We start from the raw sequence: 15969 nt of genomic DNA on the forward strand, positions 1-15969 counted from the left end.
GAAGATTGCAGGTTTCAATAGTTTTCTTCAAAACAAGACTGAGCCTTCGTTTAATTCAATCAGCTGGTATCAAAGCAGAAAAAAATAAAGAAGAGATCAATCGATTGCAGTGATATTGACTACAAGAGATCAAACTAATACAACAGGACTCCTTGCTTTGGATTATGTACCTATCTATACTTCACGTGCATGGTTTAATGTGTTTAATATTGCCTTGTTGGCTAAACCATTTCATTCTGGACATTGATGGTTAAAAGTATTTGTGTCTAGACTCTAACATGGTGGAATAGTCTCTATCCAAACCAACTATACTCTACAACTTGGTTCCCCCAAGATGTTTGCAAGGGACCTAGTTGTGCTGTGAATGACTTGGTAAGGTGAAATGTGGTAACTACTTATGCTAAACAATCTGTTGAGCCTTGTATTTAGCTGTGACACTCTGAATTAGTTTCCCAGACTTGAAGAAGAGCTCTGTGTAAGCTCGAAAGCTTGTCTCTCTCACCAATAGATGTTGGTTCAATAAAAGATATTATCTCACCCACCCCGTCTTTTGGTAAGGAGAAAATCAGTTTCATTTTCTTCCTCCTACAAAATTCGAGTTATTTAAATCTATTTTACCAGGCAAACGCTTTGAGTCAAAACACTTTGTTTCTAAGAGTGTCTCATGAGATAGTAGCAACGGAGGGAAAATGACATTTCTTTATCCGTTACAATACTAATGTGACATTCAAACACAACAAGTGCTATTCAGTTGCTTGTAAGTCACAAAAGGTGAGTGAAAACACTTACCTCTTTTGTACAAATTAAAAAGGAGGTGGAGAATCCTCAATGCAAAGATCCACTTTGACTTAAAATATAGAGTAAGCAGCACTACACATTTATGAGCACAAAGCCCATCTATTAAGATTCTGAACAAATAGTAAGCTTAGATACCAAGAAGCTTTCTTGTTAATGTACGGTTAGTTATGTCAAGGACAGTAAATGAAGCTGCTTTTCATATCCAAATTGATCAGTGTATGTACACAAGAACTACTGGGTCAAACTGTCACCACCAAAAATTTATTTTTCAGTGTGTTACAGATGATCAAATGTTAATAGGTAAAGGAGAAGAATTTGTAAATAATAACGTTCCACTCCATTAGTAGTTGTTTAATACATACATAAAGTTGATGCAATATTCAATCCAGGTGGATACTCTTGTAAACAAATTCTTAGTTTAAAACTCTGAAGCTCAGTTTAAGACAAATAGAAAGAATTGTTCAGGTTTAAAAATTATTCCCACACAATTGCACCAAAGCATTCAAAGTTACCCAGTGAGGCCTTGCGCCTACAATCTGGAAGACAAATTCAGACAAATTCAAAACGAGAAATAAGGTGCTTTTACAAATTGCTGCATGTCATCCTCGGCAAAGACCCCACCACCATCTTGAATAGCCCCGTGAATACTTTGGAGGACCCCAAGTCACAGGCCACCAGAGTGAACAGTGAGGAGGAGGTGTTGGACCAGGAAGAGGAGGAGTATGGGGGACAGGTGACACAGTGAGCCAAGACCTACAGAACAGTCAAGTGAGTTCCTACAGTCCAGCATGGACAGGTCTGATGCAGAGAAAGGAACTTCTGATAAGTACACAGTTTTCTTCAATACTGCAGGGACACACCTGTTCATTTACTCTTTTATAATCATACTAGAAGAGGTAGTGAAATAACCAGTAGAATTACTATCTGCTTCTCATTCCCCTGTACGGTTAGGTAGAGGGAGCCCTGCAGAACAGTTTGTTATGTGCACCAGGATGTCCCGTGAATCCTCCATAGAGATCTTGAGGAAACTTTCCTGGAGGTAGGGAGGGCTGCCTTTTTTCTTCTGCTGGGGTAAGACACTTTCCCATTCCACTCAGCAATTACTTCAGCCAACACCATTGCAGCACACAGGCTAGCAGTATACGGACCTGGTCTGTAGCCAGACATGGGCAGGAGCTGTTCCCTTTCAGCCTCCATTATCCTCAGGAGTCAGATATCAGCTAAAATCACCACTGCCAGTGAAAAACAGGGCCAGTATTCAGTTCAATTGTTCAATTACCCTAGCCGCACACACTCTCACCCGCGAACTACCCCCCAAGCTCACCCCCTCCCCTTTGGCTGAGACTGCTTCCATGCTCTATGAATCCCAAGTAGAAGTGAGAATGTTGTGCTTGTAACTTGTGTGGGTCAAGGGGAGTGAGTTCAATATACCAGTGTTAGGAATACACTCACAATAGTACCACTGTGCATTGTATCTTTTACGGCTAGACAGATGGTCTTGAGGGTCTCTCCATCCACTGCAGCCGAGCAGCTCAGCCAGATAAGGAGGAGAAGGAAGAGGACATGGGATGACATGTTCCACGAGATCCTGCAAGCCTCTGCTTTGGATACTGAGCACAGGACTTGGAGGATCACTCTCATGGACAGCATGGACTGGGAAAGAGCAGAGGAGAAAGGTGGGGGAAAAGGAAAGGGACGTGCCGCAGGAGATACTAACGCTTCTCAAGCAGCCAGCAGACATGCTGGAGACTCTTGTTGACTTTCAGGCTCAACAGGCCCATGCTCGCCTCCCTCTGCAGCCCATAGAGAACTGCATTCCGGAACCTCCCCACACACACTCACACACATTCCACGTGGCATCCAGGGTGACTACACTACCCCTACCATTCCAGCCAGGGGAAGAGTGCAGACAATCACAGCCGCACATACACTGACCTGTGAAAGACACAGTTGGTGTATGTGTTTCTGAAATGAAACGGACTGTTCTTTCCCCTGTATTTATAAAGTTTCAGTTACAAATATGTCTGTTTGCATGGGTTTGGAATAAAAGTCTATTTACGGAAGCTTAATCTTTTTTAGTTCACAACATACGCTGGCTGGGGCTGACATCATTCACAGATAAGAGCAAAATGTTATATTACTACACACACAGCACTCATTGCAAGGTTCATACCAGGATGCAAAACAAAAAACAAAAAACAAAAAACAAAAAAACAAAAAAAAACAATGCCGGGCAGAGCCCACTACAGCAACACACATTACTCTGGCTCACTATTAAAATGGTCTTTCAAAGCCACCCCGAGCCATATAGTTCCCCCTTGAGCTTTTCTTATAAAACCCGGTGTCTGGCTGCTCAAAATCAGCAGACAGCCATTCCACCTCTGCCCTTCATCACAGCTGAAGCTTTACCCCCTTTGCTTCACAGGTATTATGAAGCACATAGCATGCAGCTATAACCATTGGGATATTTTTTTCACGGAGGTCTAATCTAGTGACTAGACAGTGCCAGCAGCCTTTCAAATGGCCAAAGGTGCATTCAGCTCTCAGTCTGCACTTGCTGAGCCTGTAGTGGAAGTGCTTCTTGCTGTTGTCGACGTGGCCAGCGTACAGCTTCATGAGCCACAGGAGTAAGAGGTAGGCTAGGTCTCTCGGGATCTCTATTGGCATTTCAACATCCCCGGTGGTAGTCCTCTGGTCTGGAAAGAAAATCCCTGCTTGCAGCTTTCTGAACAAGCCTGTGTTCTTAAAGATGCGAGGGTCATGCACCTTCCCTGACCATCCAACACTAATGTCAGTAAGATGTCCCCAGTGATCCACCAGCTTTCTGTTGATGTACTCTGTGGCAAGGTGGTCTGGTGCCAAAATAGAGATATGCATACCATCTATCACCACACTGCAGTTCAGGAACCCCATTGCTGGAAAACCATCCACTATGTCCTGCACATTGCCCAGAGTCACAGTCGTTCATAGCAGGACACGATTAATGTCCCTGTGTACTTGCATCACAGCAACTCCCACAGTGGATTTCCCAACTCCAAAATTATTCCCAGCTGATTGGTAGCATCCTGGCATTGCAAGCTTCCACACAGTGATCACCACTTGCTTCTCCACTATCAGTGCAGCTCTCATTTTGGCATCACTGTGCTGGAGGACTGGGGAAGCTCCGCACACACGTCCAGGAACGTGACCTCATGCATCCAAAAGTTCTGCAGCCACTGCTCATCACCCTATACATGCATAATGATGAGATCCCACCACTCAGTGTTCGTTTCTCAGGCCCAGAGTGGTGCTCCGCCATCTGCAGCTGTACCGTGAAAGAAACAATTCAAGGTTATTGTTAGCAATGTCCCACAGCAAGCTAGCCTCCAAGAAATCATCATGTTCCCCATGGCTCCTCTGGCTGCTCTGCAAATACTGCAGGATCAGGCATGCCATGCTCGCAATGCTCATCACCATAGTGCAAAGCTGTGAAGGATCCATAATTCTCACAAAGATGATGGACGTGCGGGTTTGCAGGGCTTTTGAAAAAAGCCGTGAAACATTATGGGGTGCAGATAACATTACGGGATGGAGAAAACTGCATGTTCCCAATCACCCCTGCACGACTCGTTTGTCCCCATGAGGCATTGCAAACCCTTTCCAAAACACCCTGCACTAGATGGGGACACATTGCGTGGTGGGATAGCTACCCACAGTGCACTGCTCTCTACATCAATGCAAGCGCTGCTCGTGAGGAAATGCATGCCAGTTTGACATAACATAAATTGACTTAATTTTGTAGTGTAGACTTGCCCATAGTGAAAGATCAAGGCCTACAGCCTCATTAATGTACTTCTTCAGCTTTGCCCTTTTCGTTTGCTCATATTTATTCTTACAGATCTGAAACAGCCTATATTCCAAATCATAAATTTTAATGTCTTCCCACAATTTGTCTGAAATATATTCCTGCAAGAGATCCCTCATGCCATGTTATTGGAATCAGCTGACTGAGGCCAGACCAGAACTTCAGCAAGTGAGTACTTCTACTGAAGTCAGTAGTAATATTTCTGAACAAATGCACCCAGAGAGTTAGTAAGACTACTCATGTACTTAAAAGTTAAGCACATGCTTAAGTGCTTTGCTGACTTGAGGCTTTAGTTACGTATTTCATAAATAAAGAAGAGTCCATTTAAAATATATTTAGAAATGTTAAAGAGTCTATTGTCTTTATCTCGAGCTAAATACACATATAAGTCCAATTAAGGCTATTTAAATGAATAGCTGGGGAAAGGATGTATACAATACACAGTGTAATTAGTGCACCTGAAGGTTAAATACAATAGAAAACAAGCCTTAAATAGATTGATTAACATATAGGGCCAGATCCACAGCTAGGGTTAATTGGCATGGCTCCACTCAAGTCAATAGAACTATGCTAGCTTTCTATCAGGTGACGATCTGGCCCATAAAACAGTGCCAAATATAAATGCATTGGTTTTGGTGGGTTTTTTTTAAATGGAGATTTCTTAAATGAATAGTTGTGAAAAGCTAAATTGGCTTTATCTGGACACAGAGACAAATGAGGACAGACTGCAACTTTTATTAAACTATTACACACAGGGCTGGGGCACTACCTACCCATCACCCATGTGTTTTAGTGGTTCCAGTGCAGGGGATATAGGGTTCCTGTCATGTAATCCACAAATTGGGGTAGGATCTCCTCAGGTTAAACCCAGGACTCAGCTCACTCCAAGTCCAACCATCACCACCCCACAGTGAGAGGAACAGAGGGTACAAACAGGTGGGGACCTTGGCTGACGAGGTTAAATCCCTGGAATGGGGGATACTTGCCAATCAGCACCCCTCACCCCCAACAGCCCAATGGGTGCCAGTAACTCCAAGGGGTGGGGGAGTTACCTGGTGTCCCTCAGTGAGTATTTTCCTCCCTTACCACGATTGCTGTCCCCTTTCACCACTGGCCTCATCAAGTTCTCCCAGCTCATTGAGGTGGGCAGGTGGCATTTGATCTGGACACATCAGTGAAATGAGGACAGACACATGGATGGATTTAAGTGGCAGGCCACAACTCTTATTAACTTAAACACAGGAGAGGGGAGCTACCCACCCATCACCCACACTCTTATAAATCAGGCATCTAAAGTGATTCCAGTGCAGTGGTTATAGGAACATAAACATATAACATAACATATAATCAGTACCTTGGGGTAGGCTCTCCCCAGGATTCAGGTCACTGTGAGTCCTATAACCACCACCCAGCAAGAGGGTCAGAGGGTGCAGCAGGGTGGGGACCTCAGCCCATGAAGGCCACAAGGTCTCACCCCAGCCCATGAATGTAAGGCCCATCAGAAATATCTCAGGTCTTTTACATGTGGGAACGGTTTGTTTGTACTGAAAAATGGCCACAGGGGCACCAGCAACTAGCTTAGTCACCCCCAACCCTGCCAGTTGGCATCACAACTCCTGCCCAAGCCATGCCCTCCCATTCTGTAGCTAGATGTTAGCACCTCCATCCAACAAAGGTACACCATCGTCCTTGAAAAATTCAGCTGATTATAACTGATGTCTCTAGGCTGTACCATTATCCTGCTGACCTCCTGATATACTTTCTTCCTCACCTTGTCCAAATGGGCTGGGTCTGTGCTTCCCCACCAAACCCACCTTGCGAGCATTTGACCACACTAACCAAACCTCTGGCCACAGTTGCCTAATCAAGCCCACATCCCTCTGGAGTCTGTCCCTTAAGCTGACTCCCACACAACCCCCAAGATTGTTCTCCAAGGTGAATACCAGAACATGAGACAAGTACATTTTTTGTCAATGAGTGCAGAAGTGGCATGAGCTGATCCTGCTGCATGCTTCTGCTGCTGAACCACTAGAAGCAAACAGCTGAGATCTGCCTGCCATCCTGGTCTTCCTTTTGTGGGCCTAATGCACTGTAGAGTGCCTGCAAATCCAAACACTGAGCATGCTCTGCATGCCCTCTGAAGCAACCAAACCAAAACAAAAAGCACATTGGGCTAGTTACATTTTACCATTCCCTGCCATCTTCTCCTTGGTGCAGACATAAGTCCTGTAACACCTGGATTTCCAGCACCCTATCACCTGCACTTTCCAAGGGCCAAAACCCCCTACAGCCACTGATGTCACTGCCCTGATCCTGAGAGTACCAAATGTACCCCAGTCCAGACCACAGTAGTGCAAGGTTTTTCTCAGTAGTGTGATCAATTGATACCCCTCAGACAGAGATCAACACCTACAAGATCTTCACCAAGCATTCTCAAACTACAATACCCACACGAGGAAATAAGGAAACAGATCAACAGAGCCAGACGTGTACCCAGAAGCCTGCTGCTGCAAGACAAGCCCAAGAAAGAAACCAACAGAACTCCACTGGCTGTCACATACAGTCCTCAGCTAAAACCTCTCCAACGCATCATCAGTGATCTACAACCCATCCTAGACAACAATCCCTCACTTTCACAGGCCTTGGGAGGCAGGCCAGTCCTCGCCCACAGACAACCCGCCAACCTGAAGCATATTCTCACCAGCAACGGCACACCACACCATAGTAACACTAACTCAGGAACCAATCCATGCAACAAACCTCGATGCCAACTCTGCCCACATATCTACACCAGCGACACCGTCACAGGACCTAACCAGATCAGACACACCATCACCTGCACATCCACCAATGTAATCTACGTCATCATGTGCCAGCAATGCCCCTCTGCTATTTACATCAGCCAAACTGGACAGTACCTACGTAAAAGGATAAATGGACACAAATCAGATATTAGGAATGGCAATATACAAAAACCCGTAGGAGAACACTTCAATCTCCCTGGACACACAATAGCAGATTTAAAGGTAGCCTTCCTGCAGCAAAAAAATGTCAGGACCAGACTTCAAAGAGAAATTGCTGAGCTTCAGTTCATTTGCAAATTTGACACCATCAGCTCAGGATTAAGCAAAGACTGTGAATGGCTAGCCAACTACAAAAGCAGTTTCTCCTCCGGTGGTGTTCACACCTCAACTGCTGGAAGAGGGCCTCATCCTCCCGGATTGAACTAAACTCGTTACCCCTAGCCTGATTCTTGCTTGCATATTTATACCTGCCTCTGGAAATGTCCACTACATGCATCCGACGAAGCAGGCATTCACCCACGAAAGCTTATGCTCCAATATGTCTGTTAGTTTATAAGGTGCCACAGGACTCTTTGCCGCTCCTCAGGAAGCTGCCATCCTCGTGTATGAACAGGTGGCACAGCTGCTGGCCCTGGATTTTTAGTGAGGCTTTAGTTTTCTTTCCTGGACACAGGCATTCATCTGCACATGCCTTCAACACCACATGAGCCCCCCGCCCCCATTCTGGTCCATTTTTGAGTACCTTAAGTGCAGGGACACCTCTCCTGTAGATAGCTGTGCATTTGTTAAGTTGAACGCATGCTGGGAACCTGTTCACAGCTGCCAAAGGCATCAGCTCACTCACTTTAAAAATGCCAAAGAAGGCAACAACGAATGTCGCCCTAAATAAAACGGTGTCCCTCCCACAACTGCATACCTGTGGTAGAGCCTCTAATAACTTGTCAGGGTTTCCACTGTTATGGGTAATCTGTCTTCCCTCCAGTGCCTGCCCCTCCTGGGCCCCCCTTCTAAGAGCTTCCGTATTATGAAATGCCTGGATGGGTCTGAGAAACTGCTTCAGTAGGACAGGCCCACTAGCTGGCCAGATATAATGGAGGGATCCAACCCGCAGTGGGCCAAAGACAACACATGCTGCCCCTCTTCATATGCAGCTCTGGGACACCCATGATGAAGCCCTTCCTGTGTCCTAAATTCTGTGAACTCTGAAAGGCTGGCCTTAGAGGCCCTCAGAGTCTGCGGGGCCACCAAGTCCTCAGCTCGTCCCACAGCTGTCATGAGCCAAGGTTCCAGAGTTGTTGGGGCACTGCCCACAAATCCCTGCTGGCCAGTGGAACAAGTTCCCAGAATCTGTCATGCGGAAATTGAGATAGAGCATCCACAGCACCATTATCCACGCCCAGGACATGCACTGCATGAAAAAGGATGTTAAACCACAGACAGAGTTAAAAAAAAAACACAAAGGCCCTCACCAGTCTCATAACCTGAGCTGTCTTAGCTGACTGTCAATATACAGCACAGACCACTAGAAACAGATGTTTTTGTTCTCCCCAAATAGTGACTGCCACCAATACAGGAAAAACCTCAAGGAAGGTGATGTCCCCTTAATGCTGTGAGCCACATAAACTTTCTATCCACCTCTCCACATACCACTCTCCTTGAAAATTAACCCCCAAACCTATGCCTCCCGACGCATTGGATTGTACCTGCAGCTCAGTCTTGAGCAACCAGTCTGAATGCCCCATTAAACTCCTCCAGAAATCTCTCCCACACTTCAAAATCTTCCTTCATTTCCCTCATCATTCTGATAAAGAAGTGAGGTTTTTGCAGTCCAGAGGCCAACACCAGGCAGGCACAGAATGCCCAACAGGAGCCACCATCTGACATGCAAAGTTTAGGTGCCCTGTGACCACCTGAAGTTCCCTCAGCATAATTTTTTTTGCCCCTTATGAGAGCATGTATCATGCCCTGACCAATTCCAACTTCCCTGCAGGTAATCTAGAAACACCATGAACTGTGTCCAGTTCATTGCCCAGATATGTTAAACTTTGGCAAAGCCCTCTCTTTTTTCCATGGTGACGGGGACCCCAAGGTGTTCGGGTAGGTTCTGGAACACCTGAAGCAAGTACTCACAGTACCAGCAGCACAGCTGGCTCCCAGTCTGGTTGCTAGGCAATTCAGCAAGCTCAGCTGGGCCCAATGAGCCTTCTCTAAAAGGTTGTACTTCCTGACTGGGCAGGACAGCTTGTGGCCTGCTACTTGAGCCTTACAGTTGCAGCAGCACAGTGGCTGTTCAACACGTACCTAGCCCACAGCTGCACTTGCCCTGGTCCTACTTCCAGACCTGGTTCCAGCCCTGCTCCAGCCTACTTCCAGCCTTAACTCCAGTCCTTTTCCCGCCCCGCTCTGGCCTTCCTCCAGTCATCGGTCCAGCTTTGTTACAGTGCCGTTCCAGTCTTGACTCCTGTCAACTCCTGTCTAGTCTTTGCCTTCCTGCCCTGCTTCCGAACCTGATTCTAGTTCCAACCTTTGGCTTGGCTCCTCACCCCAGACTCTGGCTTCACCCTCAGCCCAATATCAGACTCCTGGATTTATGCTGGCTGAACTACCATCACAACCAGCAGACAAAGTCCTGCTCCACCCTCAAGGCAGGTAGGTTACCCGTGCCCTGGCATCTTACACACAGTTGCCTGTCCCTAATCCTACTGCAAATAAGTCATTGAGATAGTGCATTGGTTCTCAACATGTACCCCTTGGGGTACAGAGAGGTCTTCTAGGGTGTACATCAACTCATCTAGATATTTGCCTAGTTTTACAACCAGCTATATAAAAAGCACGAGCGAAGTCAGTACAAACTAAAATTTCATACAGACAATGACTTGTTCATACTGCTCTATATTCTATACACTGAAATGTAAGTACAATTATATGGTAAAAATTACAAAGGAAGCAATTTTTCAGTAATAATGTGCTGTGACACTTGTATTTTTAGGTCTGATTTTGTACAAGTCGTTTTTAAGTGAAGAGAAACTTGGGGGTACACAAGACAAATCAAATTGGTGAAAGCAGTACAGTAGTCTGGCAAGGTTGAGAGCCACTCAGATAGTGTATCTCATGATACAGGCCAGCCTTGCACACAATTGTTCACTCCATCCCGCAGGCACTGTTTATCAAAAGAGTAGTGGCCTTCCATCTGACACACAAGCAAGTTAAAGTCCCTGGGATGTGCTGGAAGCAACTGGAATGCAGACAATGTCACACTTCCTGAACATTGCCCCACGACCACACTCTTTAACCATGGCTACCGCTGCATCAAATGAGGAGTATCTCACTGAACACAGTTGGGGGTCAATATAGTCATTTACTGATGACCTCAGGGACAGGACAAGTGATGGATAAGACTGTAATCCCCCTTTGCCTTCTTTGGTACCACACCCAAGGGAGAGATGCATAATTCCAGCAATGGAAGGTATGGGAAGGGGCCTGCCACTCTCCCTGCTCCCACTTCCATGGTGAGCTTTGCCCTTACTATACGCTTGAAGCCTTTAACAGACTTCCAAGTTCTCCACCCAGGAGTGGCACCTCACTCCACATACGGGATTTGAAAATTGGCTGAAAATCCATTTCATAAATCAGCTGCATCTTTTTCCCTGGGGTAGTCCAACAACAAATTCCATAACACCCATGTCTTAACTGGAGAAGGAGCCTTTCCCCTGGTTACTGCTTCCACCTGTAGCATCTCCCAAAGCACTGGATTCTTGCAGAAGACCTTTCCTACCACGCTGTTGGAACTGCCCTTTACCCCCATAGCAGGAGAGGGCACTATGCTAACCACTGCACCTTCTACAGAGGTCTTTGTACTTGCATTGGGAGCAAAAACATTTCCCATTGTCAAATGCAAAGCAAACATTCACTTCTATATCTATTTTGAAAGCTAGGTTTTGGCACTGACAACCCACTGTCTGTGACTGTCAGCTGACTAGGATGATAAGGATATACACTGCTGGAATGGAGCCAAAAGTCTCCCCACATGGCCTATGCTCCAGGGATGGACTATTTGATGCTTACCTGTTCTGTTCATTCCCTCTGGGGCACCTGGCATTGGCCATTGCCAGAAGTCAGGATACTGGGCTAGATGGACCATTGGTCTGATCCAGTATGGCCGTGCTTATGTTCTTAGTCATTTTTAGGTAAATATAGGCCAAAAAGTGTTTCTTTAGCAGTGTGTTGGAAGTTAAATGGTTGCCTTGTTAACAGTGTGAGTTGTGTGTGTTTTTCCTGAACAATTAAGTTGTTTAAATCCACAACATGGTTTATAGCTATTTTCCCAGTCTTTGAAAAAAAAATAAAAATATGTACTGCATATACACTACACTTTAAATATTTTCATGATTAATTTGTTTGTAATAAGTCTAACCCTAATCCAATGTTTGTTAGAACTGGACAGGATTTATTAAACTGGTTAAAGATTATCAAATATATGCAGCTCTTTACATATATTACATTAATTCTCTTTCTAAATATTTGCAAAATTTATCAAGTCTTTGCAAGAATTTAAGAAACACTACACAATGCTAAAATTGACTGTGTTTGTAGCACTGATAGAATGTGCAGATTACGAGAGAAGCCAGAAAGCCACGTCACAAGAAATAAGCCACTCAGTAAGAGCGGGGCAATCCAAATAGCATTTGTGTGTGTTTTTATACAGGACATATTTTCAAGGGGAAACTCTATTTAGAAGTTTTCAACTTGATTCTCAGGTCCAGCTGTGGTCTCAATGCAGGATCCAAGAGGATGAGGGGGGCAAAGATGTTTTTGTGCCACCTTTGCATTCCCCAGTCCTGAGATTTGATGGAAGCCATTTCAGTCTCTGTTACAACTAAACTTCTTTCAGCTGACCACAGCCCTGTTGGGCCATTCCAACAGCTGGGAATTGCCAAAGTGCAAGCTATGGCTCTTAAACTGGGGGCTGCAAAAGGGGACAATGTAGAGGGTGAAGGGATGGTGTTATAGATAACGCACTGGACTGAGATTTGGGACAGGAGAGCTGAACTCAATTCCCAGCTTTGTCACATACTTCCTGTGTGACCTTGGGCAAGTCACGTAAGCCAAGATTTTAAAGTTGTGTGATTTTAGGTACTTCAGTTTTTAGGTGCACAACCTGAGACTCCTAAAAGGGGTCTGATTTTCAGAGACTGGGTACTCAGCCCTTTCTTTAAATCAAGCCCCTTCGAGGTGTCTCAAGTTGAGCACCAACTATAGAGGCACGCAAAATCCCTAGTCACTTTTAAAAAAGTTGGCCTTAATCCTCTGTGCTTCAGCTACTCATCTGTAAAATGATGAATGCTGGCCTGCTTCATGGGGTGTTGAGAGGATAAATTCTTCACTGCATGTTTGGTGTTCAGCTATTACTGTGATGAGGGTCATATAATTACCCACTAGAGCTGGCAGAAATTTTTCATTTGAAATGGATTTTTTCCATTAAAATAGCCTATTTTTGAAGCAGAAACATTTTTTAAAGAAAAGTTCTGATATTTTCCATCAAACCAAGGATTTTCAACTTTTGATTTTTCTATTTTCCCCTCTGTATCTTCCCCTTATTCCTTTTTTTTTAAGCAATCAATGCAAAAATGGCCTTTTTTCCTTTACATTTCATTTTTCTTTTCTTCTTTTCACTTTTGTCCTTCTGTAACTTTTCAAAGCTTCCTCATCTTTGAAAGTTACAGAGTGGCAAAGTTAGAGTTTCATTTTCCATTTGCCACCCTGCAACTTTTCAAAAATCTTTGAAAAACCACAGAACAGAAAGAAAAATAAGGAAAAAACAAAAGAAGGACTCTGACTGCAATAAAATGAATGACACACAGTGGCAAAATGGAAGAGAAGGGAGGAAGGGAAAGATTTTATCAAGAATTACAAAAATTTGAAATTTATGTTGTGACAAAGTTCCTGCTCTACCTTGGTGGGTCTTGCGCTTATTGGTAGATTTGCTTGCCTTGGAGCTTCACGGCAGCCCTCAGCTTGGCCGTTTTTCTGAACCCACAGTCCATGTCAACTCCTCCTGTGTCTGACCAGGAGTTAGGAGGATTTGGGGGGAACCCAGGCCCGCCCTCTACTCTGGGTTCCAGCCCAGGACCCTGTGGAACCCTGGAACAGCTGTGTGACAGCAACAATTCCCTGGGCTACTTCCCCATGGCTTCCTCCCAACACCTTCTTTATCCTCACTGTAGGACCTTCCTCCTGGTGTCTGATAATGCTTGTACACCTCAGTCCTCCAACAGTCCGCATTCTCACCCTCAGCTCCTAGTACCTCTTGCTCCCAGCTCCTCACACGCACACCACAAACTGAAGTGAGCTCCTTTTTATAACCCAGGTGCCCTGATTAGCCTGCCTTAATTGATTCTAGCAGCTTCTTGATTGGCTGCAGGTGTTCTAATCAGCCTGTCTTACCCAGGGAAAAGGGACCTACTTAGCCTGCTCTCCTGCTGCTGCCACCCTCTAGGCTGGGCTTTCCTTGCTTTTTGCCCCTGCTTTCGGCTTCCCCCCCGACCAGGCCAGATGCTCTCCCCCCCTTTCTTTTCTTTTTGTTGGTTTTTTTTTCTTTCTCTGCTGTTACTAGAGTGCTGGCCGGCTGCCGGCCGGCTGTTAGCCCCCCCCCCGCCCGCCCGCCTGCCCTCGGACACTGCTGCCGCTCCAGCTGAACCCCCCCCAAGAGGGGGGAGGCCTGCCGGCCCGCTTCCCCAGAGAGGGGCAGTGGAAGGACCCAGCCTCCAGACCCAGCCACTTGCTGTTTGTCTGCGGACCCGTCTCCAGCTGAGAGAATTTCTTATCATCTGCTCCAGCATCCCTGGAATGCGAAAAAGAAAGCCCAGAACAGACAGAGAAACAGCCGTCTACCAGAAGAACACTGCCCGGGGAATCTACAAATCACCATGGAGGGGGTCAAGACTGAGTAACTTTCGAACTGTGCTCTCGTGTGGGGGGAGGCCTTGACTGTGTCGTGACTGTGTTTGTAGGGACACAGGGGGTGTGGCACAGAGCTGCCCCCCGATCCATCTGTGTCCTCCCAACCCTCACATTACTATCCTCATCACTGCCCCCTCCATCGTCATTGCTGGCTGTTTAACATCTGCCTCTGGACTTAGCTGCTCACCCTGATTCCACCATGTGGGCCAGAAGCACCAGCCAACCAAACAGGACTCTCTGGACAAGTGTACAGTGGTTCATGTGCGCCCCTCCCCCCCTGAACTGCCCATCCCACAGCCTGTCCCTTTTTACCTGACCCCAACTCCTGTTAACCACCTGCCACCACCCCCGCTGGGGCTTCGGCAATGGAGGGCACCAGGGTGACCTCCGCCGCTGCCATGCCCACCGCCTCCCCAGACTCTATGGGAGCCCCCCCAGCCGGCGGGAAAGGCCAGGGCAAGAAAAAGGGAAAGGGCCCCGCTAAAACCACCAGGCCCTCCGTGGCAGGAGCCACCCCACACTGCTGCGGCCCTGCCACCGACCACGGCGTCCCTCCCTGCTGCCCCCTCTACCAGCTCTGCGGGTGTCCCTCCCTCACCCCCCAGGACGTATGCCCAGGTGGCGGCAGCCCCCCCCCGCCTGCCACCTCGTCATCTCTCCCGCCGACCGTCTCCGCCACCATCAACAGCGGCCGGGGCCCCTTCCCCACCATGACAAGGAAGCACGGTGTCCGATGCCTCCTGGTGTCCGCCTCGCCCCACATGGAGACCTACGTGCGGGCGTTGGTGAGGGTGGTGGGGCCCTCGGCCATTGTGGTGGCCTCCAAAATGTATGGGAAGGTCATCGTCTTCTTCGCATCGGAGGCTGCTGCCCAGGAGACAGTGGAGAGGGGCCTGGCAGTGGGGGGAGTGTTTGTCCCCCTAGAGCCACTAGAGGACCTGGGCGTCTGCATGGTCCTGATCTCCGTCCCTCCTTTTCTCCCCAGTGCTGCCCTGTGTTACCCACCCTTTCCACCCTGGGGAAACCTGTTTCTGTCATCAGCCCTCTCCCGTTGGGCTGCAAGGACCCCACCCTCTGTCACATCTTTTCCTTCCGCCAGCAAGTGCAGCTTCTACTGCCATCGGCGGCATGTGACAGAGAGGTGCTCAAGGGGTCCTTTCTACTCCCCCACCAGGGGGCCCGTTACCAGGTGTATTTCTCCACGGGGAAAGCCCCATGCTACCTCTGCCAGGTGTCAGGGCATGTCCGGAGGGACTGCCCCTTAACCCGCCAAGGAGGGGCACCTGGGATCCCCGAGACCCAGCAGGACATCGGCCCCATCATTGCCGACGCCCCTGGCCGCCCGATACCCGAACCCGCCCCCCCCCCCCCCTTTGGACCATCACTTCTCCCGCTCAGGCCCAAGGGGCACCTCCCCTACAACGCCCAGACAAGCGGGAGAGCCCCCCCCCTCGCTGCTGACAGTCTGGCGGGGCCTATGGAGGAGGGTGTGGCAGAGATACCACCAGGCATGGGAGAGAGCCTGCCCCAGGGAGAATCCTCCATCCCTTATGCTGCCCCACC

At 47.4% G+C, this 15969-nt stretch overlaps 1 long non-coding RNA gene across 1 annotated transcript in view; it reads right to left on the reverse strand.

The window, feature by feature from the left end:
- Positions 1-1043: 1043 nt before the first annotated feature.
- The window catches only part of LOC142071446 (uncharacterized), a 34263-nt gene continuing 19337 nt past the window's right edge, over positions 1044-15969 (reverse strand). Inside the window, exon 2 of the long non-coding RNA XR_012667475.1 lies at positions 1044-4102. This is a non-coding gene — a long non-coding RNA (uncharacterized LOC142071446). The remainder of the gene's footprint in view (positions 4103-15969) is intronic.

The sequence above is a fragment of the Caretta caretta genome, chromosome 3 (genome assembly GCF_965140235.1).
Source record: "Caretta caretta isolate rCarCar2 chromosome 3, rCarCar1.hap1, whole genome shotgun sequence".
NCBI lineage: Eukaryota > Metazoa > Chordata > Testudines > Cheloniidae > Caretta > Caretta caretta.